Below are 13043 nucleotides of genomic sequence, written 5' to 3' on the forward strand. Positions count from 1 at the left end.
GTGTTGTAGGGAAGAAAGTTTGAGTTTGAGGCAGTTGATTCCGGGACGGGGGAGAAGGAACAGCAGGGGCAGAGTGTGGGAGCTGGGTGGACAGAAAAATGAAGGAAAGGAGAGAGAAAGTGTCCTCAATGGTGAAGCAGAATTGTGTGGGTCAAGTCTGTGATAGCCGGAGTGGGAGCCTAGGTGAAGTAGAGTAGCCGGGCACATCCCCCCTCTTTGAGGAGACGACAAGGAAAGCTTTCCCCGGACAGGAATTGTGACCGTGCGCTACAAGATCCGTGCATTGAGCCTGTTGTGAAACTCTGTGCAATAAACATGTCGTTTGGTTCAACTGATCCCTGCCTGAAGAGTCTTCCTGCGTCCGATAGTGTGCTCTTCTCCACCACACTCTGCCCCACAGAACAATCCCCTGCCCCAATAGTGACAGTGGGGCCAGGGGTTAGCCTGTCTGGAAAAGGGGCCACGACTACAACCCCCGAGGCACCCCTGGCACCCCGTTACATGTGGCGTAGTCGGCAGGATCCGGATTATCTGCAGGGGGTCCCGATCCAAGAAGATGGAGACCAAGTGGTGCCTAAGGCGTTGGACCAGGCACAAGACGGCGGTAAGATGGCCGCCACCTTCATGAATACAGCGAGCGCGCGAAGAATTGGCGCCAAGCGAAGAACCCTGAGCTGGCCGGCGAAGAAAAAGAAGTACAGAGTGCGCCGCCCAAAGAGGGGAGGTGCTGGCCCCAAGATGTTGCTGAAGACATGTGAAGAGGGCGGCGCTACAGAAAAAAAGAGGTGTCGCCTGTGCTGGGTCGATTTGATGTGCGAGACTGGGGGTGGAGTGTATGCAAGAGCGGGAAAAGAAGGCCCACCTCCACCTTCCCCAGCATCTCCACCGTCCACGGCGCCATTACAGGAAAAGCTGCAAGAGACGACAACTCTGCAACTGACTCGGAGTAAGATGGAGACCCCGATAAAGCAGAGAGCTGCAGCGGGCGCGCTGGTGGCAACCAGCCTGGGAAGAGGACGCCCGAGGCAGACTGCAGCCGAAGAGGCACTTACCATTAAGCTACCGGCTGTGCCAGGAGGTCCGGAGCGGCCCGCGAAAGTAACGTGGGTCACTTCATGGGACGCCGTGACCGGTGAAACCTCTACTGAAGTCCGGGCCACCTACAAGACGCAGCTACAGCCGGGAAGCGAAGTCCTGGGAGCACCTCTCCAGAGTCCGGAGGTGGTTACACTAGACAAGGTGGGTCCTCCAGCCCCCACTGAAGTTCCGGCCCCGGGAGGGCAACATACCCCGGAGTTAGAGGAAGACGAGTGGGGATTCTTCTGGGAGCCGGTAAAGCCGACGCCCCTGACCCAGCGAAAGTCCCCACCGCCTGAACCCGATCCGGTGCAGGAAAGGTTACTGGCCGAGACCGTGGCCCGTGAGATGATGGCCGGTCCCCTTACCGACGAGTTTGATCGGCAGTGCACCGTTGGCACCGTGGTCAAATTCAATCAGGCGGAGGGCTATGGGTTCATAGAGGATGAAGAGACCGGGGACCATTTTTCTACAACCGGGTTAACCTGGACACTGAGGGCTTGCCCCAACGGTTACATACCTTGTACCCGGGAGAAAAAGTGAAGTTCCGGAGAGAAGTGGGATGCCGGGGCCTATTTGCCGTAGGAGTGACCCGGATGCCCACTGCACAAGAGGCCGCACAGTGGCAACAAGAGATTGAATGGGAAGAGTGTCAATACCGGAGACGTACCCAACAGAGACCGGTGCTGGCTGAGACTTCCCAGCCGAGAAACACGGTGGCGGTGTCGCCAGAAGTCATGACAGGACTGAGTGCTGACCCAGAAAAGGGGACACCGGCGGTGTTAGCAATTCACCAGAGTATGGTCACACACCCGGTGATCGTCGTGGGTAGTCCCCAGCTGTCCCGTTCAGCGACCCCGTCACCCCCGTCGGGGGTTGAAGAGGCAAAACCGGAGACAGAGGCATCAGAACCACCAGTCAACTACGAACCGTTCCGGAGACTGCGCCGCTTGCCGGGCCAGTCCCTCTCCGACTACGTGAGGGCCCAGCGGGCTGAATGGCAGCGCGCTTACCATCCCGTGTGACCCGTAGCGACCGGAGGTAATGGACATGTTCGTGTTAAGTACCAGCATTGTTGAAAGAGCCGGTAACGGTTTACAGTTTGCAACCATGTTCAAGTTACCGAGCCCGGAAGGAGCCTGATGCCGGACTGTGCAAGGGGCTCCCTCTGTGATGTTAACGGAGACTTTTATTATCTGTGCTCCCTGCCTGCAAAGACCGGGAGTGCTGTGGAAGCCTCCGGGCAGAAGACCAGCAAAGACCGGGAGTGCCTGTTGAAGGCCTCCGGGCAAACTGCCTACAAAGACCGGGAGCTCCCATGGAGGGACTCCGGGTGCAGAACTTTTGCGCTCAGTGGTTGTTTTTGTTCATGAAGGTTTTAAAGTTTTATCCAAAGTTTGCCTTGCTACTAAGTTGTGTTTTACAGGTGCGAGCCTTGCCGGGAGGCTTAGGCAGAAAGAGGGGAGGAATGTAAGGGGTGGCCGGACCCCTTACAAGGAGGCGCAGTTTTCCCCTGAAGATACCCCCGCTGGGGTAGATAAAGCTGTTAATATTAATGTTTATGATCAATTGTGTTTTTACTGTATAGATGGGTTTCCCCTAGAGGCCGGGTGGGATGGCTGTCCCCATAGAAACAGTGCAGGAGAAAGGAGGAGCTGGCAGCTTGAGGGGGAGGGAGAGAGTGTGTTGTAGGGAAGAAAGTTTGAGTTTGAGGCAGTTGATTCCGGGACGGGGGAGAAGGAACATCAGGGGCAGAGTGTGGGAGCTGGGTGGACAGAAAAACGAAGGAAAGGAGAGAGAAAGTGTCCTCAATGGTGAAGCAGAATTGTGTGGGTCAAGTCTGTGATAGCCGGAGTGGGAGCCTAGGTGAAGTAGAGTAGCCGGGCACATCCCCCCTCTTTAAGGAGATGACAAGGAAAGCTTTCCCCGGACAGGAATTGTGACCGTGCGCTACAAGATCCGTGCATTGAGCCTGTTGTGAAACTCTGCAATAAAGTTGTCGTCTGGTTTATCTGATCCCTGCCTGAAGAGTCTTCCTGCGGCCGATAGTGTGCTCTTCTCCACCACACTCTGCCCCACAGAACAATCCCCTGTCCCAATAGTGACGGCGGGGCCAGGGGTTGGCCTGTCTGGAAAAGGGGCCACGACTACAACCCCCGAGGCACCCCTGGCACCCCGTTACACATATACACGAGCTGCAGCCCCCAGTAGTGACAGGAGACACTGTGCTGTGCCCCCAAAATACAGTGTGAGACCCCAGAGCTATAACTAATGAGGAAAAGCTGAACGTTCTCCACCTCAGGGTCAGGATCCGTCCGTTCTGCACAGACTGAGCACAGCTGCTTCCCGCCCACAGATCTGCAGTGCACACAGGAGCCCAGCACTGCTGCTTCCCGCCCACAGATCAGCACAGGAGCCCGAGCACTGCTGCTTTGGTAGATGCTAGAGAATACAGGCTGCTTGCAGGTTATAACGTCACTTCCGGGGCGTATTCATCTACTGTTAGGGGGCGTGTCCTTTATTCAGCGCGGCCTGTATTCTCTAGGCTCAACTGATCTGTGGGCGGGAAGCAGCAGTGCTCAGTCTGTGCAGAGCGGACAGATCCTGACCCTGAGGTGGGAGAATATGCAGCCTTTCCTCATTAGTTATAGCTCTGGGGTCTCAGACTGGATTTTGGGGGCACAGAGCAGTGTCTCCTGTCAGTGCTGGGGGCTGCAGCTCGTGTATATGTCACAGGGAATGTACTGAAGCTGCAGCAACGTGCTGTGGAGGCTTCATTAAGGGAGGGGGCTAAGGCTACTTTCACACATCCGGCTTGAGCTCTGTGGCTCAATCCGGCTGTGCAAGCTATGCAACGGATGCGGTGAACACACCGCATCCTTTGCATAAGTTTTTCCTTTGCGGCCCGTCTGGTTTTTGCCGCATCCAGCTGCCATAGGCATGCATTGAAAAATGCGCCGCATCGGACGAATGCGGCGCGATGCGGTTTTTTTTGCCGCACGAAAAAACGTGCCAGGCAACGTTCCATCCGGCCACCGCATCGGCTAAATCTGCCGCATGCGGCAAAAACCGGATGGAACGCAAGGCAATGCGGCACTAATTAAAGTCTATGCAGGAAAATCGCAACCGGCAGCAAAAAAAAAACGGTTGCGATTTTCCTGCAAAGTGCCATATTGTGCCGCATTGCAGAAACCGGAGGTGTGAAAGCAGTCTTATGGGGGGGAGGGGGTTACACCAGGCAGGGGGTGATGCTGTGGAGGCTTTCATACGGAATGGGTCGTGGCTAAATCCCAGTGGACAGAAGTATCCAGTCCTTTTTTCCCTACTAAAAATCGTATTAAAACACTCATTAGGACCTGGTACTTTAGCACACTAGGATTTAGCTTTCTCATACAGAGCAGGCTACATCCCAGTGGGCAGAAGGACCTGGTCCCTCTTTCCACTGGGATGTAGCCTGCTCTGTATGAGAAAGCTAAATCCTAGTGTGCTAAAGGACCAGGTCCTAATGAGTGTTTTAATATCATTCTTAATGGGGAAAAAAGGACCAGGTCCTTCTGCCCACTGGGATTTAGCCTGCTCTCTATGAGAAAGCTAAATCCTAGTGTGCTAAAGGACCAGGTCCTAATGAGTGTTTTAATATCATTCTTAATGGGGAAAAAAGGACCAGGTCCTTCTGCCCACTGGGATTTAGCCTGCTCTACATAAGAAAGCTAAATCCTAGTGGGCTAAAGGACCAGGTTCTAATGAGTGTTTTAATACGATTTTTAGTGGGAAAAAAGGACCGGGTCCTTCTGCCCACTGGGATTTAGCCTGCTCTCTATTAGTGATGGGCAGTCCGGCTCTTTTTGGTGATCCGGATCCCATGACTCTGCTCACCAAAAAGAGCCGGATCTTTTGGATCGTTCTCGGCTCCTTATTAAATATGTGTTCACCCCAGGTGAACACATATTTAAGATTATAGTGACGCCTCCAAAGCCCCGCCCACTTACAAGCAGCCAATTAGATTGCTGAGTAGGTGGAGTTTAGCCGAGGGTGGGCAGGGTTTTAGCGGTGAAAAGAGCCGTTTAGAGATTTGAGTGGCTCACACTGGTGATACGGCTCCTGTCGTTCACAGCAGGGAGCCGGTTCTTTGTGTGGGATCGTTCGCGACCGACACATCACTACTCTCTATGAGAAAGCTAAATCCTAGTGGGCTAAAGGACCAGGTCCTAATGAGTGTTTTAATATGATTTTTAGTGGGGAAAAAAAGGACCGGATACTTCTGCCCACTGGGATTTAGACTGCTCTGTATGAGAAAGCTAAATCCTAGTGGGCTAAAGGACCAGGTCCTAATGAGTGTTTTAATATCATTCTTAATGAGGAAAAAAGGACCAGGTCCTTCTGCCCACTGGGATTTAGACTGCTCTACATAAGAAAGCTAAATCCTAGTGGGCTAAAGGACCAGGTCCTAATGAGTGTTTTAATACGATTTTTAGTGGGGAAAAAAAGGACCGGATACTTCTGCCCACTGGGATTTAGACTGCTCTGTATGAGAAAGCTAAATCCTAGAGGGCTATAGGACAAGGTCCTAATGAGTGTTTTAATACAATTCTTAGTGGGGAAAAAAGGACCAGGTCCTAATGAGTGTTTTAATACAAGACTTAAGGGGGCTTTACACGCTACGATATCGTTAATGTTTTATCGTCGGGGTCACTTCATTAGTGACGCACATCCGGCGGCATTAACGTTATCGCAGCGTGTGACACTTAGGAGCGATTTTGAATCGTCGCAAAAACGTTCAAAATTGCTCATCGGTGACATGCCCCCCTGTTCTCGAAAATCGCTACTGGTGAAGCTAGCGATGTAGTTCCTCGTTGCTGCGGCAGCAGACATCGCTATGTGTGACGCCGCAGGAATGAGGAACCTCTCCTTACCTGCCGCCGGCCGCAATGCGGAAGGAAGGAGGTGGGCGGGATATTCGTCCCGCTCATCTCCGTCCCTCCGCTTCTATTGGGCGGCCGCTCAGTGACGTCGCTGTGACGCCGCACGGACCACCCCCCTAGAAAGGAGGCGGTTCGCCGGTCACAGCGACGTCGCTAGGCAGGTAAGTAGTGTGACTGGTCTGGGTAATGTTGTGCGCCACGGACAGCGATTTGCCCGTGTTGCACAACCGATGGGGGCGGGATCGCACGCTAGCGATATCGGTACTGGTATCGCAGCGTGTAAAGCGGCCTTTGGTGATCTAATGGACCAGGTCCTTCTGCCCACTGGGATTTAGCCTGCTCTTTATGAAAAAGCTAAACTCTAGTGGGCTAAAGGACCAGATCCCTAGGAGCGTTTTTAAAATGGACACACTTGGCTAAAAACCATGTCATCATGCCAATTGGGATTTATTCTACTGTATATTATCTGCAGTAGAATCATAGAATGTTATAGTTGGACGGGACCTCCAGGGTCATCAGGTCCAACTCCCTGCTCAAAGCAAGATTCACTATATCATTCCACACAGGTGTCTGTCCAGTCTCCTTTTTACGTCTTCCATTGAAGGGGAACTCACTACCTCTTGTGGTTCCAGTCATTGATCAACCTCACTGTCAAAAGGTTTTTATTCCAAAATCTAATCTGTGATGCTTCCCAATCAGTTTCATTCCATTGCTTCTTTTCTTTCCTTTTTCTGCAAATGAGAATAGGGCTGACCCCTCTAGTGTGACAGCTCTTCAGATATTTGCAGACGGCTATTAAGTTTCCTCTCTGTTTTCTTTTTTTCAAGCTAAACATTCCCAAATCCTGTAACCGTTCCTCATCGGACAGTTTATTGACCGTCACCATTCTGGCTGCTCTTCTTTGAACTTGCTCCAATTTGTTGATGTCTTTTTTAACACGTGGTGCTCAGAATTGCAGATGAGGTCTGAACAAGAGTAGAGGGTGATAATTACTTCACGTGATCTGTGCTTCAGTTAATACATTGCACAATTGTGCTTGTCTTTTTTGCTGCTGCATCACACTGTTGACTCATGTTCAGTCTGTCATCTATCAGTATGCGATTAGTATATTAGTGGTACTAGATATGAAAGTGTTCACATTAATTTTTTTCACATAGACTAAGTGATATGGAAGACTACAAAGTAAGCTCTTAGGTTGCATGTACAGCAACTGACGCAGTGTCAGCCCGCCTGTGGGAATGCGAGTGTGCTCCACAGGAGAATGCAGCAGTCCGTGCCTACTATCAGGGTTCAGTGTGCTACCTACTTTTGCTTTTTTTCTTCCTATGGAGAACATTCTCGCCACAGGAACAGAAATTGTCATGCTGCAGCTTGGAAAGCCGCGCCGCATGTCAGTTTACGGAGCAGAGAAAAGAAGCACCGTGGGCAGGAGATTTCTATAAATCCATCCACTGTGCTTGTACTGTAGAACACAGCATTCTGTATGCAGACAAACACGCTACTTCCAAAACGTTGCAAACACTGACTGTGCAAATACACTGTGTGCAGAATTATTAGGCAAATGAGTATTTTGATCACATGATACTTTTTATACAAGTTGTCCTACTCCAAGCTGTATAGGCTGAGAGCCAACTACCAATTAAGTAAATCAGGTGATGTGCAGCTCTGTAATGAGGAGGGGTGTGGTGTAATGACATCAACACACTATATAAGGTGTGCTTAATTATTAGGCAACTTCCTTTCCTTTGGCAAAATGGGTCAGAAGAGAGACTTGACGGGCTCTGAAAATTCCAAAATTGTGAGATGTCTTGCAGAGGGATGAAGCAGTCTTGAAATTGCCAAACTTTTGAAGCGTGATCAACGAACAATCAAGCATTTCATGTCAAATAGCCAACAGGGTCGCAAGAAGCGTGCTGGGCAAAAAAGGTGCAAAATAACTGCCCATGAATTGAGGAAAATCAAGCATGAAGCTGCCAAGATGCCATTTGCCACTAGTTTGGCCATATTTCAGAGCTGCAATGTTACTGGTGTACCAAAAAGCACAAGGTGTGCCATACTCCGGGACATGGCCAAGGTAAGGGAGGCTGGAAAAACCACCACCTTTGAACAAGAAACATAAGATAAAACGTCAAGACTGGGCCAAGAAATATCTTAAGACTGATTTTTCAAAGGTTTTATGGACTGATGAAATGAGAGTGACTGTTGATGGGCCAGATGGATCTTTCAGAGGCTGGATCAGTAAAAGGCAGAGAGCTCCACTCCGACTCACACGCCAGCGGGTACTGGTATGGACTGGTATCACCAAAGATAAACTTGTGGGACCTTTTCGGGTTGAGGATGGAGTGAAGCTCAACTCACAGACCTACTGCCAGTTTCCACAGAAGACAACTTCTTCAAGCAGTGGTACAGGAAGAAGTCGGTATCATTCAAGAAAAACATGATTTTCATGCAGGACAATGCTCCATCACATGCATCCAACTACTCCACAGCGTGGCTGGCCAGTAAAGGTCTAAAAGATGAAAAAATAATGACATGGCCCCCTTGTTCACCTGATCTGAACCCCATAGAGAACCTGTGGTCCCTCATAAAATGTGAGATCTACAGGGAGAGAAAACAGTCCACATCTGGGAACAGTGTCTGTGAGGCTGTGGTGGCTGCTGCACGCAATGTTAATCGTAAACAGATCAAGCAATGACAGAATCTATGGATGGTCGGCTGCTGAGTGTCATCAGAAAGAAAGGGGGCTATATTGGTTACTCATTTTTGGGTTTTGTTTTTGCATGTAAGAAATGTTTATTTCTAAATTTTGTGCAGTTATATTGGTTTACCTGGTGAAAATAAACAAGTGAGATGTGAATATATTTGTTTAAGTTGCCTAATAATTCTGCACAGTAATAGTTACCTGCACAAACAGATATCCTCCTAAGATAGCAAAATCTAAAAAAACCCACTCCAACTGCCAAAAATATTAATCTTTGATATGTGTCTTTTGGGTTGATTGAGAACATAGTTGTGATCAATAATAAAAAAAAAAAATCCTCTAAAATACAACTTGCCTAATAATTCTGCACACAGTGTAAACTTACACTCCCAAACCAGATTGAGCACCGTCTTCACTGTGGCGGTGTTCTAGGCTGTTTGGCTGTGAAATCACGTCAACATTGCTGCAGCCAATCACAGATCTCCGTGGCTCATCCGATGTAGCTAGAACGAGTTGCTGAGGTCGGTGATTGGCTGGAAGAGACCAATGTCTTGATGAAGACACTTCTGAACGTTACTAAAGTTTCTTGTTGTTGTGTTAAGGGGGCTTTACACGCTACGATATCGCTAATGCGAAGTCGTTGGGGTCACGGAATTTGTGACGCACATCCGGCCGCATTAGCGATGCCGTTGCGTGTGACACCTATGAGCGATTTTGCATCGTCGCAAAAACGTGCAAAATCGCTCATCGGTGACATGGGGGTCCATTCTCAATTATCGTTACTGCAGCAGTAACGAAGTTGTTCATGGTTCCTGCGGCAGCACACATCGCTCCGTGTGACACCGCAGGAATGAGGAAGCTCTCCTTACCTGCCTCCCGGCCGCAATGCGAAGGAAGGAGGTGGGCGGGATGTTACGTCCCGCTCATCTCCGCCCCTCAGCTTCTATTGGGCGGCGATTCAGTGACGCTGCTGTGACGTCGCTGTGACGCTAAACGAACCGCGCCGTTAGAAAGGAGGCGGTTCGCCGGTCACAGCGACGTCGCCGGGCAGGTAAGTACGTGTGACGGGTCTGGGCGATGTTGTGCGGCATGGGCAGCGATTTGCCCGTGTCGCACAACAGATGGGGGCGGGTACCCACGCTAGCGATATCGGTACCGATGTCACAGCGTTTAAAGCGGTCTTTACACATGGAGTCGAAGGAAAGAAAAAAAAATTATTAGTTAATCAGGACAAGACCTTTAGTTGCAGGGCGCCGTTTGCAGATGTTTTTTTTCTTTCAACTCACTATTACAAACTTTGCTATGTAAGTTTTTTTCCCTTTAAAGTGGTTATTTTATCTATTCACAATGATGTACATGCTGCCACAATCATCATCTAGGTGAAATGTGTCTGACCGCAGCTTATAATGTATTTCATGTAATAGGGCGGTCGTTCAATGCCTCATAACTTCTGTCAGGGCCATCAATCACTAGTGAGTAGCGTTATGCCAGGTAATAAAATGAAGAGCTAAGGATGTGGTGCGGTCAGAGGCCGGTCTCACACCTCCTGTCCATCTGCCACACATTACACACCGGCCAGGTAATAAAATGAAGAGCTAAGGATGTGGTGCGGTCAGAGGCCGTTCTCTACCTCCTGTCCATCTACCACACATTACACACCGGCCAGGTAATATAATGAAGAGCTAAGGATGTGGTGCGGTCAGAGGCCGTTCTCATACCTCCTGTCCATCTCCCACACATTACACACCGGCCAGGTAATAAAATGAAGAGCTAAGGATGTGGTGCGGTCAGAGGCCGGTCTCACACCTCCTGTCCATCTGCCACACATTACACACCGGCCAGGTAATAAAATGAAGAGCTAAGGATGTGGTGCGGTCAGAGGCCGTTCTCATACCTCCTGTCCATCTGCCACACATTACACACCGGCCAGGTAATATAATGAAGAGCTAAGGATGTGGTGCGGTCAGAGGCCGTTCTCACACCTCCTGTCCATCTGCCACACATTACACACCGGCCAGGTAATAAAATGAAGAGCTAAGGATGTGGTGCGGTCAGAGGCCGTTCTCTACCTCCTGTCCATCTGCCACACATTACACACCGGCCAGGTAATATAATGAAGAGCTAAGGATGTGGTGCGGTCAGAGGCCGTTCTCATACCTCCTGTCCATCTCCCACACATTACACACCGGCCAGGTAATATAATGAAGAGCTAAGGCTGTGGTGCGGTCAGAGGCCGTTCTCACACCTCCTGTCCATCTGCCACACATTACACACCGGCCAGGTAATATAATGAAGAGCTAAGGCTGTGGTGCGGTCAGAGGCCGTTCTCATACCTCCTGTCCGTCTGCCACACATTACACACCGGCCACTGTGACAGGATTTGCAAGTTGACTAGCAGCAATTTCATCTTTAGGCCCTGTGCGCACGCTGCGTATTTCACCACGTTTTTGGGTGATTTGTTGCCCAAAACTGCATGCATTGCCTTCCCCAGCAAAGTCTATGAGAGTTCAGACAGGCTGTGCGCACGTTGCTTCTTTGTGCCTTACAGTTTTTGTGGAAGAAAAAAGCAGCAGCATGTCACTTCTTTCTGCGTTTTGGAGGACTGGCAGATCAATCCCCCGCTGACTCCGGGTCAGTGAGGGATTGATCCCCGGTATCTGGCCAGAGGCTGGTCCCCATATAAAGTCTATGGGAACCAGAATCCGGCACAAAGGGGTAGGAGCAAGCACTTCATACTCACCGATCACCAGCGCGGCTGTCACACTGCTCCTGCGCCTCTCATTCTTCTTCCTGGGCCGCTCATTAGGCTCATAGATATTCACGGCTTCCCCCACTCACCGGTGGCTGTGATTGGTTGCAGTCAGATGCGCCCCGATGCTGAATGACAGCTGTTTGTGTTTGACTGCAACCAATCAGACGCCGGTGGGTGGGTCTATATTGTAGAGTAAAATAAATAACTAACAGCGTGCAGTCCTCTCAATTTTGATTCTCAGACTGGGGAGGCCTATGGTTATTAGGCTGCCTCCCCAGTCTAAAAATATCAGCCTGCAGCCTCCCGGATAACCGCATCTATTAGATGTAACAATCCCAGCACTTTACCTGGATAATCCCGATTGCCCTGGTGTGGTGGTAATCGGGGTAATAAGGACTTAATAGCATCCCATAGCTGCCACTAAGTCCTAGATTAGTGATGGCAGCGTCTGAGGCCCCATAGAAGAGAGGAAATCCAGTAACAGCTTAATTAAAAAACTTTATTAAAGACAGTGAAAAAGCATGATGTGAAAAAAAGGACACCCTGCCCGTCACCGCGTTTCACACAGATTACTGTTCTTAATCATGACAATATCAAAGTGAATGCGGCCACTGATAAAACCCACACAACCTCTGAGGGGGGAACAAACACCGTCACTGAATTATCAAATCACCAAGACACGAGCAAATGACAACTTACACTGATAGAAGATTACAAGAAGCATCAATACAAACATTAATATAAATACACCCCATATAATACACAGCACAGAGAATATATACACAGAAATATCCTCTTAAGTCACTTGTGGGATTCTCTTCAATAGATGAAACGTTCATATTCAGTGGATGAAGAAGAATTCTTTGTTGGAGCCGATATTGCCCCGAACTCTATAAAGAAGAATGATCAATAATTAGTAATAATAATAATGCCAAAAATTCCCATAAACTGTGTATAATGAATGCGCTGATAATCACCTGGTAATAAACACATCAGTATCAGTCACAGATCATTGTGGAATTCAGCTCTTTGGGATCTTTGGTTCAACCTTTAAAGGGAACCTGTCAGCATAAATGTTTCAATAAACCTAAAAGATTCCCCTTCTGCAGCTCCTGGGCTGCATTCTAGTAAGGTTCCTGTTGTTATTGTGCCCCCTTTTAGACCAAAATAAATACTTTATAAAGTGTTAGCTTTTTGTATGTAAATCTTATTTGTACACGGGGGCGGGCTGTCTGGTGTCCGTTATTCTCCCTCCTGCCACTTTATGCCGTCCCCCATCACTTAATTGCATACGTCAGGACGCCGCCCAGTGCTCCCGAGGTCTCACGCCTGCGCCGTGCCAGCATAGCGTGTCATCAGCAAGTACCCGCCCATAATCTCGTGCCAGTGCTTTCCCCTCTGCCTCCACCGTTCTGCGCAGGACACGAGATTATGGGCAGGTTCTTGCTGATGACATATGAAATTGAGCGATGGGGGACGGCGTAAAGCGGCAGGAGGGAGAATAACTGACACCAGACAGCCCGCCCCCATGTACAAATAACAAGATTTGCATACAAAAAGGTAACACTTTATAAAGTATTTATTTTGGTCT

The sequence above is a fragment of the Anomaloglossus baeobatrachus genome (genome assembly GCF_048569485.1).
Source record: "Anomaloglossus baeobatrachus isolate aAnoBae1 chromosome 5 unlocalized genomic scaffold, aAnoBae1.hap1 SUPER_5_unloc_24, whole genome shotgun sequence".
Taxonomy (NCBI): Eukaryota; Metazoa; Chordata; class Amphibia; order Anura; family Aromobatidae; genus Anomaloglossus; species Anomaloglossus baeobatrachus.